Source organism: Empidonax traillii, unplaced genomic scaffold, assembly GCF_003031625.1.
Source record: "Empidonax traillii isolate 1590-97213 ecotype Southwest subspecies unplaced genomic scaffold, ASM303162v1 scaffold384:size1533304, whole genome shotgun sequence".
Classification (NCBI taxonomy): Eukaryota; Metazoa; Chordata; class Aves; order Passeriformes; family Tyrannidae; genus Empidonax; species Empidonax traillii.
In genome coordinates, this window is record NW_020955577.1 from 85,804 (window position 1) to 99,809 (window position 14,006).

Sequence of the window (14,006 nt, forward strand, 5' to 3'; positions counted from 1 at the left end):
TCTAGGGTTGTGGAGATCTGTATTAACTTTCGTTAAATGGTTGTTGAAAGAGACTGAAGGACACAAGAGTAAGTGTTCCTTAAAGAATAAAGTACATAGGATCACCTGGACTGCTTTTAGTACCCATTAGTCCATCATGGGGAAGCCTTATGTGGAGTTTAAAGTCAGGATGAAATGTTAGCCTTTTGCCTATTTTTAATTTTTTAAACAATTTTCCACTGGATACACTGGGGCAAGTACTCTTTCCTCTGAAAACTGTTGGGAATGCAGATGTGGAAAACGGCAATATTTTTCTTTAGTGGTTTTTACAAAATGTTGTAGGAATTTCTTTCTTTCCTGTAGGTCAGCTTCTCAGTTACTGATTCCAGCAGAGCTTCTGAAGTAAGATGAAAATGGGACCTATTGGCTTTTTTAAAATGTCTTTTATTTTTATGACTGCTATCCACATCACGCTTCACATTTCATGCAGCATCAGTAATGAGGAAACCTTATGTGCTAATTGGCAATTTCACTGTTAATGTAGTAATGGGTTTTTGTCTTTTAATTAGCATTACTGCAATTAACAGCTCAGTGTTTATTTGCGATGCTGGAGAAGGGAATAGGACTTCAGGTGGACACAGTCCACAAGAACTTGATTGGCCTTTGGATTGTAAGGCAGTTAGAGAAATAGTATTAGAAGCAATTATCATCTGGTTTTACATACCATTTTCTGTTGCCATTTTTTAGAAAACTTGCTGGTTTTTAAAATATATGCTTAAAAAACATTTCTGCATGTTGCATTTTACTATGAGCTTTCATCTCTAAAGTACATGAAACAGGTGAATCATTAAGCATTCCTGTAGTGAAATAGGACATAGTGCTCTGTTAAAGGTGCTGTGCGGTTTGACAGTAAGATTTTCATTGTATCATTTATATGTATAAAACACTATGAACTAATCTGATTCCAAGTATCCCCATATTATAAGTCTTTCAGGAGATTGTAATGATGGTTCTCTGGCTATTGTGGATGCTGAAAACCATGTAAAAGATCTCACAAACTCTTTTATATGCAAAATGTTTCCTATGGTGTGGGGGTGGGTTGCTGAAACTCTGTGTCTTGTGTTGCTGGGGAGAGGGACGCTGCACACTTTTCAGCTGGTTAAGAAAAAAGAAAACCCCTCTTTCATCAGCACTTTTAAAAGCATTGCTGGAGGTGTGAACTGACCGACTTAGACAGAAGTTGACCTGCCTCTTGTTGTATTGCCTGATGTTGCCATAGAGCAGAGGAAAGGGTGGGACGCTTGTTTGTGCCCTGCTACAGTAGGAAATGTAACTATTAGTTCTGATGAAGTTATTGCCTCATTGTGGCACCAGGCTAAATGTCCCAGTAATGACATCGAAGTCAGGATTTTCACAGCTTCATCTTGATGGGAGTTTGAGGTTGACCATTATGAATTATTTTGATAGACTAGAAATGTATGTAACTACAACCAAAATGAATTACACAGTTGTAGACAATGAATGTGTAATATTATGCAGAGGATACAGAGGATAGTTTGTTTTGACCTAACAAAAACATCTGCATAATCTACTTTTATACACAGAGAGAAGACGATATATCACCTTTTTTTTTAAAAGCTAGATTTTCTTTCATGGCTCATGACCTCATAAAATTGAAAACCAGATGGGTTAGACTTCTCTTCTGAGAACCAAGATGAAAAATTAGAAGTGATGAGGTTAAAGTCTGAAGGGTCATGACCTCTTTCACTTGAAACATGAGAAATGAGAGCACACCCCTGTGTTGTCTGTGTTCCTCCCTGTGCATATTTACTTATTTAAACGCTGTATTATTATAGCTCATCTTCCACATTCCCATTATGACTTTTCTTAAGAAATATGTAAAATACAGTCCTGTTTCTCTTTATGTTTTTCTGCCACGAGTGACTAATTTGCAATAATGTGCTTGGAAAGGAAGTTGGCTTACATTGTGTATTTGATTAATTACATGAGGATCAGTATGGAAATTAGAAAGATGGTTGCTTTGCTTTCAAATGCACTCAGGGTAGGAGAAAACCTATCAAGAAATCAGTTTCTGACAGAGATGGGATTGACTTTGCTAGCACAATAAACATAAAATCCTACAGCAAAGGCCTTTTAATCTCTAAGGACAAGACCTTCAGATTTTGGTTTCATAAGTTTACAAAAAAATCAACAGAATGTCTGAAGTTTTTCATTTGGTGTCAGGCTTATTTAATCTCTTCACTGTAGGATATCAAATACTTAAAAGCAGGCTGTAGTGGATCATAGTTCTTGAATAAACAAGGGAAAAGGAAGGCTATTCATGTCTGCCAGTGCATTGCACTGTGGCTGAAGTGGAATCTTTGAATAACTGTGGGCATGTGTTTTTCTATAGCAGGGCTCCCAGACATAGATACTCCACTGTGTGGGAGTGTCTTTGTTCAGACGAACAGCAGTTTGCTTTTCTGTTCATTGTGCTCTGGCTGCTAGGAAATGAACATTTATGAGAAGTCTCAGCGGTCAAATGAAAAGGGAGAACAGAATATAGAGGCTTTATCAAATTAAAAATGGATGAGTTATAAAAAATGGCTTTCTTGAGAAGATATAATAGGGGAGACTACATCTTGAATAATTGTTGCTATGAAAAATAGTCCTTGAATGCGGTACCTGCATTCTTTTTTCAATCTAGTTAAAATTCCAGAGGAAATTAAAGTATATGAGGAATTCTCCTTATGAAATGAAGTATAAGAATTATTTTTGATCCTATGGTGTGAATTTAGCTGTCTACCAGTTTGTTTATTTTTTCCCACATATACATCTGTCTTAAGTAGAAATAAAGCATTTTAAACCTTTAATGAATAATACCATAAGCAATTTGCCTCAGTCTTTTACAGGAAGACCAGTTATCCTCAGGGTCACCGTCCCCCTGAGCTGTTAGATAAGGACATGGAGCAGAATAGATCCCCTGCGATCCAGGAGGAAGTAGTTAGTGACCTGCTGTGCCACTTAGACACTCACAGTCTGGGGGTCCAGATGGTATTCACACAAGGGTACTGGAGGGAACTGGCAGAAGAGCTCATCGAGCCACTCTCAATCATTTATCATCAGCTCTGGTTAACTGGGAAGGTCCCAGGTGACTGGAGTCTGGACAGTGTGATATCCATCTGCAAGAAGGGTTGGTAGGAGGAAGGGAACTACAGGCCTGACCTTGGTTCCGGGGAAAGTTATGGAACAGAGTATCTAGAGTACAATCACCTGGCATGTCCAGGACAACCAGGGGATCAGGCCTGGCCAGCATGGGTTTAGGAAAGGCAGGTCCTGCTTGACCTGTCTGATCTCCTTTTATGACCAGATGATCTCCCTGGTAGAAAAGGGAATGCTGTGGATGTGTGTACCTGGACTTCAATAAAGCTTTTGATACAGCATTCCCACAGCATTTTCCTGGAGAAGCCGGCAGCCCATGGCTAGGACAGGTGCACTCTTGGCTGGGTTAAAAACTGTCTGGATGTCTGTGCCCAGAGAGCAGTGATGAATGCAGTTAAATCCAGTTAGTCTCCAGTCACTAGTGGTGTTTCCCAAAGCTCATTATTGGGACCAGTCCTGTTTAATGTCTTTATCGATGATCTGGATGAGGGTATCAAGGGCACCCTCAGTCAGGGTGCAAACAACACCAAGTTAGGTGGGACTTTTGACCTGGTGGAGGCTAGGAAGGCTCTGCAGAAGGATCTGGACAGGCTGGATCAATGGGCTGAGGCCAACTGTATGATGTTCAAGAAGACCAAGTGCCCAGTCCTGCACTTGGGTCACAAGAACCCCATGCAGTGTTACAGGCTTGGGAATGAGTGGCTGGCATGCAGCCCAGTGGAAAAGGGCTTGGGGGTGCTGGTCAACAGCCAGCTGAACATGAATCAGTAGTGTGCCCAGATGGTCAAAAAGGCTAATAGCGTCCTGGCCAGGAGGACTAGGACAATGACTGTCCCTCCATACTCAGCACTGGTGAGGCTGCACCTTGAGTACTATATCCAGTTTTTGACCCCTCACTCCATGAACGACATTGAGGTACTGGAACACGTCCAGAGAAGGGTGACAAAGCTGGTGAAGGGTCTAGAGAGTAAGTCAAGTGAGGAGCAGCTGAGGGGACTGGGATTGTTTAGCTTGGAGGCTGAAGGGGGACCTTATTGCCTCTCTACAGCTACCTGAAAGGAGATTGTAACCAGGTGGGGGTCATCCTTTACTGCCAGGCAGCTAAAAACAGGAACAGGAGGAAATGGTCTCAGTCTACAGCAGGGAAGGTTCAAGTTGGATATCAGGAAGAATATCTTCACTGGAAGGATGGTTAAGCATTGGAACAGGCTGCCAAGGGAAGTGGTGGAGTCACCATTCCTGGAAGTGTTCAAGAAATGACTGGACGTGGCACTTAGTGCTGGGATTTAGTTGGTATGATGATGTTTAGTTAAAGGTTGGACTTGATGATCTTGGAGATCTTTTCCAACCTTTATGATTCTATGACTCCATTGCAAATTTAAATGAAAAGGGAGCCTTGTGCTTGTTGTTAGTTACCACACAGCCTGGGTTGCATAGCTGTTCCTTAGCCTTTAGTTAGTAGTTTTTCTGCACTCCATACAGTTGCTTTTTCTTTGTCTTTGGATGTGTATTGATTTATTAAAAAAAAAAAAAATAGTTGAGCCTTTGTTTAAAAGGCCATTAAGCAGTTTTAAAAGCAAGGTATTTTTCTAAAGATAAGTGCATTTATCTTAACTATGAGTAGTGCCAAATAGCTGTATGGTATGGCAATGGATAGGAGCATGAACTCAAAGAATGAGCATGAAGGATATCAAGAGCTAGTTGCAATCAATCTAAACAAAATAGTTGTCTAAGCAAATGTGTGATTCATGTTCATATTAAACATTTTATAACCAGTGCTTCCTTATTTTCCAAATGTCACTTTGAACCTCTAATAAATACATACCAAAGACTGTAGGAGCAAATACAGGTAAAAGGACCAGAGGAACAGACAAGCTCTGCCAGGTATATTATCTTTGACTGTACAGGAGGGTGCTTTCTTAGTGGCCATAGGCAGAACAGTCTGAGGTGTGGGAGGAGTTTAGAATATGGCCCAAGGAGTTCTGTGAGGAGATTAAAACATCTGGGAGTAAAATGTGCTGAGATAGGGGAGAAAGTTGGCAGGGTGTTGAGGAGGCAAAGATAAGACGCTGAAGGTGCTGGAAGAGCATGATGGAGTAAAGCAATAAATGACTGTGGAAAATGTAGGCTCCACACTAAGCAGGGCAGGTGATGTCACAGAAGATGCTGATAAGGCTGAGGTGCTCTGTCTCTTCCTTGTCTTGGTCTTCATGCATAAGATCTCATAGGCCTTTTTTCTCAGAGATGTAATTCAGGGAGGAAGGGAAGAGAGGAAAATAACTGAATTGGGGATTTCTGAGAACTCTTGACCTGTGCAAGTTCATTGAATTATAGAATCTCCTGAGGTGGAGGGGACCCACAAGTATCACAGAGTCCAACTCCTGGCCCTGCAGAGGACAAACCCAGGAATCATGTGCCTGAGAGTACTGGGAAAACTGATTGATGTCATTTTCAGGCTTCTTTCTATCATCTTTGAAAGACTAGATTGAGGGAGGTCTCCAATAACTAAAGAAAAGTTAATGTTGTACCCATTTTCAAAAAGGGCAAGACGGAAGGTCTGGGGTATTGCAGGTCAGTCAACTGCTATCACTGAGAAAATAATGGAGCGAGGCTGCTTGAAAGTAATTTCTGGCATGTGAAGAAAGTGTTTGTCAGTTTTAGTCAATGTAAATCATGTTTAATCCATGGGATTGCCTTCTGTAATGAAATGACGAGCTCTGCAGTCTTCCAGTACCTAAAGAGTTGGTTACCAAGAGGGTGGTGATGCATAGCATGAAGGTGCTCTTTGCTAAGGTGCCCAGTGGGAGAATGAGGGATAAGGCCACAAGCAGAATGAGAACTGGGTATAGGGATTGAAATGTTCAATATGAGAGTACTTCAGCACTGGAACAGCCCAGAAATGTGGTGAAATCTCTGCTTCACTGACTGGACTAAGCCTTGAGCAATCAGGCAGGTTGAAATAGGCAAATTTTCCCTGTTGTGTGGCTCTGTAGCCCAGTAAATACCATGCTTGTTTTGTTTTGCTTTTTAATGATTGGGTATTGTCATTTAGCTATTATATATGCTGATAGAAATCAAGATTGGCTAATCACTTATGTTTACATGCTTAATAAACTTCAGCACCGAGTCCCTAAACAGCTGATGATTATCAGGTAGGAGGTGCATCCACTGTCTATGTGGGACCTTCCAGGAAGGATTTACTCTTTTTGTGCCTTTTTCTTTCTTCTCTATTCTGTAACAACCACTATCAACCTAATATTCTGACTTTTCCAGGGACAGTGTGGACCTTTAAACTGATTATATCATGGGTACTCTTACATATTCTTTAGTTAGAATAATTTTTTGCTTTCTGGATGGAAAAACTCCTAGTTATACTTGTTATTAGATATTTTCAGATAAAAGATTTATGTAGCTTTCACATTTTGATGCACTGAGAAAGTCATCAGGGCATGTGTGTCAAGAATGAAACATTTAGGCTTGACTAGCGTGTGAGGTGGTAAAAGCTCTTCTGAGGCTGTGAGAGAAACTGGCCAAGTTGCTAGTAGGGCCCTTGACCTGCTTTATCTGTGAGCTGATCAACCTGCTGCTGGGGTTTGTTTTTCAGGGGATTGCTTGTTTGTGAATCTTCCCTGCAGCTGCCTCTCACCTTCATCTTTTGTATTAGGCCTGCAGTGGAAGTGAACGTCATGAGGCGGGTGGATGAGAAGTTCGAAGACTTGTTTGGTCTCTGTTTTGGATTGTGCAGTTATTGTAATTGCAACGAACTTCTGTGTAATCATATATTTTAATTGGGATGCCATTCTTTTTAGTGTGTTTACTGGCTTTTTCTCTATGCCATGGCTCTAAGACTTGGTGTATAAACTATGCAGGCACCTGAGAGACAGAAGTGCAAAGTACAATTTCAAAGTATGGAACAGCAGGTCTAGAACTGCTAGCTTGGAGATAGTTTACAAGAATAGGAAAAATTGAAGATTGATGATTTTTAAATATTTTTTTTATGACTTGAATATATGTTTCTCCTCCCACCCACTCGCTACCCCAATTTTTTTTAGTTTTAGTCCTTTTGAAAATAATCTTCAAACTGTGGTAACACTACAACAAATTTTAGCATTGCAAAGTGAGTGAGAAAGAGCATCAGGAACTTAGTACTTTAATGATTTACTGCTTGTTCCTGCAGAAAGAGAGTTGCTCTTTCTCATCTGTAGGAGTGGGCTTTGGAGAGAAAAAACAGCATGACAATTTTCATGAAAATGTCTTTCATTTACTCTTTCAAATAACACTGACCCTGAAGCTTTTCCTGACTGCTTTTAGTTGTCTTTGGGGATCTCTTTGAATGAGTAAGGAGCTGGAGGCAGTCTGCGTTATGGTGGAAGCCCTGACTTAAGCTTTTGGAGTTTTGTTAATATAAAGCCCTGTGATGTAGTAAAAGAAAGAATGAAGTAAGTGTGATTCAACCATTCATCCTTCTAGATACATAGGGTGATTATTAATAGATAGAAGGAGCAAGGAGACTTGAGGATTATAATAAAGGGAATTATACTCAATGGAGTTGCAGTTTAAAACTGCAGCTGAGTATGAGAGAGGATGTTTCCATGTATTTCCATATAGACTTTTCTATGGGGAGCATCTCAGAGGTTTGTCATGAGGGAGAAGGTTATTGCTGTATATAGTTTACTGTTAAAATTATTAAAGCTATGTTGCCAACTTGAAAAAAATTTGTTCTTTTTTTTTTGCAGTAAGAATCCTGTAAGGAATTTCTTTATAATGTACTGTATAAAATTCATATGAAAGGTTGGATAGCATAAAAGATTCCCTGCATGGATAACTGCTATGTGTTTCCTGAGTAAATGCTCCACAGAGTATCAGTTCTTGAAGATGCTGATATAAGGAGTTGCCACAGTGCCTGAAGAGCTGATATTATATATTGTCAGGAAAGCTTGATGAAATTGTTTTCAAAACTCCTCTGAGAGCATCTCTAGTTATGTAGGCTGGCTCCCTCTGGTCGCCAGGCTTCAAGTGAGCCTGAGAAAAAGCACGTCGTGAGGCTGCAGCCACCTGGCATTTGGAGTGGGCTGTAGGAGCAGCCTGGATGACCCCTGAGGCACCTGGTCCACAGCAGCTCCTGTCCTCCACAGCAGCCCTTCTGCAGGGACCAAGGAAATGGTGGCAGCTGTTTGGGTATTTGTTATCGGAGGCTGCTGCTGGTAAAGAGAACCAGTTTGCCCCAAATATTGGTAAACAGACCCCTCCCCTCTGATAACAGTCTTTAAAATCTGTAGAATTGTTTCTTGTACCCCCAGGAAGGACAGTAATGGGCTTCTTGGCAGACTCTATTTGTATTAAATATCAAGAAATAAAGTTTGCTTCAATGACGGTGTTGTAAGTTGAAAAAACAGGAAGTGGGAACCTGGAAAGTGAAACCCAAACTGCCCAAACCTGAGTCAGCTTGGAGGTCTTTATAAAACACAGTTCTTTCTGTAATTCAGGTGGGAGCTTATAAAGCTGTTCATGGTGGTGGTTAGCTGGGGGCCTGGAGCAGCAGAACAGACTCTGTATTTGTCCTGGTGTAGCTTTGAATGCTTATTACTGAGTCAGTGAAAAAAGCCCTTGCTGTCCACGTTGCTCCCTAGATCCAGGGAAAGTGAGGCCAGAACTTAGGAGCAGAGCTGATAGGCAATTATCAGCTACCTATTCGAAGGTAGGACCTTCAAATCTTTTCTCTTGGAGGGAAGATTAAAGTTATAGGCTGCAAAAGCTGTGGGTACTGTGGACCCAAAGACCTGTAGCAGGCTTCTATTATTTATTTTGCTTTCCCGTGATGATAGGCTTTTTCTCCCCGCCCTCCCCGCCCTTCTTTCTCAGTTTCTAATGGTATAGCTGGCAGCTGTCAGGGAGTAGCTAAAGCTGACTCCTTCCCCTTCCCTCCCATGAACAAGGACTCCATGTGCTCTGCTTGTGACCTTCTCTTATCATGCCCAAATCTGCTGTAAAGAGGGGAGAGGAGATGTGTGAGTGAGAGAAAATTTGAAACAACAGCAGTGCAAAGGGGTAGATCTGATTTCTGGAATTTGGGCAAAAGAATTGTTTTAGAGGTGAAGATGCAAGAGAATGTGTGATATAGTGCTGCTTCAGATACTCATGCCTGCTCATATCTATTTGGCATTCCCATCAGGGATCTCCATCTAAATTGCTTCATAGGTCTGATGGTTTTATTGAGGTATCAGTTAAATCTAAATTAAAAAAATTACCATTGTGAGAGTCAGCACAGGAAGAATAACTTGTGGACAGAATTTTGGTTTCATAGTCTATGGAGAAGGAGTAAATTTGACACATTAACTATCTGGAGATAGCAATTTGCAAAAACAGTGAGGTTCTGTTTTCAGTTAAGACTTCATCTTCTCTCTGCTAATAGTAAATACAAAGTGGAGCTACATACAGAATTTTTGTCCATATTGCTCTTCGCTGATTGCTTTTTAACAGTTGAAATCAAAATTCTTTAAACATACCATACCAGTCTTACCCACTACTACTAAAGTAGATGCTGTAACTTAAGTTCTTCACACTGAGAATCACTGTGTAGGATTATTGACTGAAAATGATATTTTTCTTTTTTTTTAGAAAGCATGAAGGAGCTGGAGATTGGTGTGATTCACTAAATGTGTCCCCTGTTAAATGCATCTCAGATTACTTAGGATTCCATCCAGTTTTCCACTGTTACAAGTTAGAGTTATATTGAGCCTTTAAATAGGAGGAAAGCATCTTAATCATCCATTAAGGGTAATAAAAGAAGTTGGTTATGACACCATTAAAACAACTGTAATGAAAAATCTGTTTCAGAGTTTTGTACTTAAGAAGAACGTGAGATTTAGATGTCATCTGTATTGCATCTGGGTTAGTGCTGACTGTGTTGTTATGAGAATCATGAATTTTTTTTCTTGTATTCCCCACCTGAGTGTCAACCAGGCTCTTATGTGACAATTGCACAAAGGACATGAACTGTGATCTGCTGTCTGTACAGGAGAGATCCACCCATCCAAATGAGTCTGTAGATGTATTTAAAACAAACATTGTTTTAATTGGAAGAAAAAAGCCTTGTTCAGTTATGCTGGTGTTCTCTCAGTTTTATATGAGAATTTTTTTCTTCCTACGTATCTTACTTCTGTCATAGCCTTAGTCTATACCCTTTTGATTTATATTGATGAAATACTCTGTATTTAAAATATCAAACTTTCTTTAAAATTTTATTGTTCTGAAGCTTGTTAACTTGTTTCTGATACAGCAGTTGCAGGGAAAATGTACTACAGGAAAAAGTACTACTCATGGTAAATCTTTTGAATATGGTCATCCAGGTAGCTCCCATAGGACTCTCCATCTTTGTTTTCTTGGTCTGATGATGAATTTGTTTAATGTTTCCTTATTTAAGAGAACATACTGTATTATCTAGTGAGAAAATTATGCCAAATTTTAAAATAATTTGAATTTAATTAGTGTGTTAATAGTTATGCATATTTATTTTTACAGGAAATAATCACCTGTGTAGATATTAAAGGTTAACTGAAAAATGTGTGGGTTACAGAAAGAATTTATCATCAGTCAGAACAAAAATATTGATATGCAAAGAAAAAGATTAATGTGAGCAGAACTGGCAGTTCATTAAGAGAAATGTGCCATTTAACACCGTCTGAAATAATACCATAATTGAGATTGCATTTTAAAGAAGTGATGGCTCTGTAATTTATAAGATCATTTGTTTTGCCCCAGACAGTTTAAAACCTTACCTTTCTGTAACACAGTCACTTTTTATCTAGGTAATTTTTAATAATTAATGCATGAATTTTTTCATTCCTCTGAAAGATACAGTACTGGTTATATTAATATATTCACAGATGCACCATTTGTCCTGCTTTAAATGAAAATCATGCCTGCAGGTCTACTTGCATTAGGATGAAAGTTGCCCCTGCATCAATTGGCTTGATGATAGCTAGAAGAGATCAGGCAGTGCTTGCCTTAGCAATACTTAACACTTCTCCAGTGATTTTCATTTCCAAAAGCTATACAGGTAAATGATGACTCCAGGTAGCTACCCTTATGTACGTTACAAATAACTAAACTTTGCTTGACCTCTCATTCTTATAATTTGAAAGACCCAAAGTTAACAAACTTATAAGTGGGAGATCAGGAATCAGAAGCTCTTTGCCTGGCTGATGTGGGAACATTAAGAAACACTTTGCATGGGGAGAAAATGGTGCTGAGTAACTTCAGTTACGTGGCAGAGAGAATGGCTGGTAAGATCTTCGCTTTGTTGAATATGCTCAAGCTCTTCTCCAAGGACAATTCAGCTTTCACCACATTTGGTTTTTATGGCTTATAATATGTCAGGTCATACAGCAATTTTTTTTTTGGTGGTCATTGGAAATAAGTTAGAAGAAGATTTTCAGATGTAATCTCTTTCATTCCCACCCACAACCATGAACATAGTCATATCCTTCTTATTGCAGCAAATTTTAAGTCACTTGGACATCAAATTTATTTGATTTTGTGACTATATTTGCTTTTAAGGATATTTCATTGCAATTGTTTTAAGTTAGTTCTGTACTCTTCAAGCCACTGGAAATTTGGTTCCACACTGAACTGTCTGTAGACCTTATAAAAAAAACTAACTAACTAAAAAAAAAAAAAAAAAAAAAAAAAAAAAAAAAAAAAAAAAAAAAAAAAAAAAAAAAAAAAAAAAAAAAAAAAAAAAAAAAAAAAAAAAAAAAAAAAAAAAAAAAAAAAAAAAAAAAAAAAAAAAAAAAAAGCATGGGTGGAGGAGGGAGAGGAATAAGAAAAAAGGCAGCAGATCACTGAAATGTACTTCATAAACACAAATGCCTAATGTTAACTTCTTGTAATTTTACCCATTCTGTCTTACAGTGCTCAGGATGATCACCAGCTTTGCTACACAGGTTGCAGAATGTGAAACTAGATGAGACATGCTTACATGGACTTACAGTTTGCTTTTACATACAAACTTGAAATAATTTAAGTAAATAGTTCATAAAAAATGGAATGTTTCAATAGTAGTATGAGAGTAGTATTTTTTTGGTGGTCATAATACTATTAGGGATCCTTTGCTTCCAATCTACAAGTAGTTTTTATTGAGCATTGCATTCAGAAGTACATCCATTGTCTTTAAGTTAAATGAAAGAATAGAGAAAAGAATGGTGTGGTTTCATTACTAACTGGTGGGTTGACCTTGGCTGGACACCAGGTGCCCATCCAGCCTCTCTATCTCTCCCCTTCCCAGCCGGACAGGGGTGAGAGTAAGATGGAAAATAGCTCATGGGTACAGATAAGTTTATTTAAAGCAGGAGCCAGACACAGACTTGCGCGCCCAAAAGCAAAGCAAGAGATAACACAGTTTATTCTCTACTTCCCATCAGCAGCAATGGATGACCACTCCTAAGCATTAGGGCTTCAGCACACACAATAGTTCCTCAGCAGGCAGCCATTGGAGACATGGAATGCCCTCCTTCCTGCTCCTTGCCTTATCTTTTATATCTAAGCAGATGTCATGTGGTCTGGAATATCCCTTTGGTCAGTTTGGGTCAGCTGGCCTACTTGTGTCCCCTCCTAGGATCTTGCCCTCGACTGAGGAAGGAATGTTACAGTGCTGATGCTGTGCTCAGCAGTAGCCAAAACATCAGTGTGTTATCAACCAACACAAAGCACAGCACTGGGAGGTCTATTATGGGGAAATGAACTCCAGCTCAGCCAGACCCAATACAATAACAAATTTTCACTTGTTTTAGTTGTTGGAATGTAGGGTTCTGCAGTTTTACTGACTTGGTAGGCTTACATCTGTACATAATTGACTAGATTTGGTTGTATAGCTCTAGTTTTGCCATTCTGGCAGTGGTATTTTAGTGTTCACTATCACTTTAGAGAAAGATGCTGCATTGGGAGCATCCGGTTTTTAACTACATATTTCCAAAGTCATACTGTTAAGGCACAGCCTTAATACCCTTCTAATGTAACTTTTTTAAAAATGAAATTGTCTGCTTTCGTTTCTTCTTTTTCTTTGACAAAATTGTATTAAGAACTGATTAGGTGGCTCTGCAGGAATATAGATGCCTGATTACTGATGCAAAATCAAATAATCATTTAGACCTAAGCATATTGGAATGTCTCTCACGTTAAACTTTTCTTATAAGATTTGTGATTCAGCTAATTTAAGATGACATATAAATTAAATGAGTTTTGAGGAGCGATTCAATTGAACAGGTGAATCTGATACTCCGGAGATTTTTGTCATTAGATGTTGCTTTATAATATTGCTTTACAGAAGCAACAGTACTTATACAGGTTTTCTTAATGGCTTCTCTCTTGAAAACAAAGTGAAAACAATTTTTAAAATTAATGAAATCTTTAACTTTCCTATATTTATTTTGTTCTTCAATGTATTTCAGAAAGCTTTTATATAATTGAGCTTTGTTTTTTTTTTTTTTTAGTTTTGTTAGTTTTACACCACTGCCTGTTTTCAGATAATTTTTCTCTTACCTAACCCAGTGCAGTCAGATGTGGTTTTAGATGCTTTGGGTGTTACCTGGTATGTGAATGTATGTACTAATGTGATAGCACATGCAAAACATACTGGAGTTCTTTGGCAGAATTCCAAGCCAATGTTTTACCCACTAAGGAAGTACTTACTCTGTTGAGTATAAAATTGTAGCAATGACAAAAATCAGCTGAATATTTGTCTTATCTGTAAATAGTCTGGCTCGGGTACTGGCAGAAGCGATCACTAGAGAACTGTTGGTGGCAGGCAGGGCAGCCATGGTTCACAAGCAAGGCTGGATGGTGGAACAAACGCAGCTGCATTCTGC

The 14,006-nt window shown here is 39.0% G+C and overlaps 1 protein-coding gene across 1 annotated transcript in view; it reads left to right on the forward strand.

The window, feature by feature from the left end:
* CDK14 (cyclin dependent kinase 14) overlaps positions 1 to 14,006 on the forward strand; it is a 229,171-nt gene that overhangs the window by 78,342 nt on the left and 136,823 nt on the right. The window lies entirely within an intron of this gene.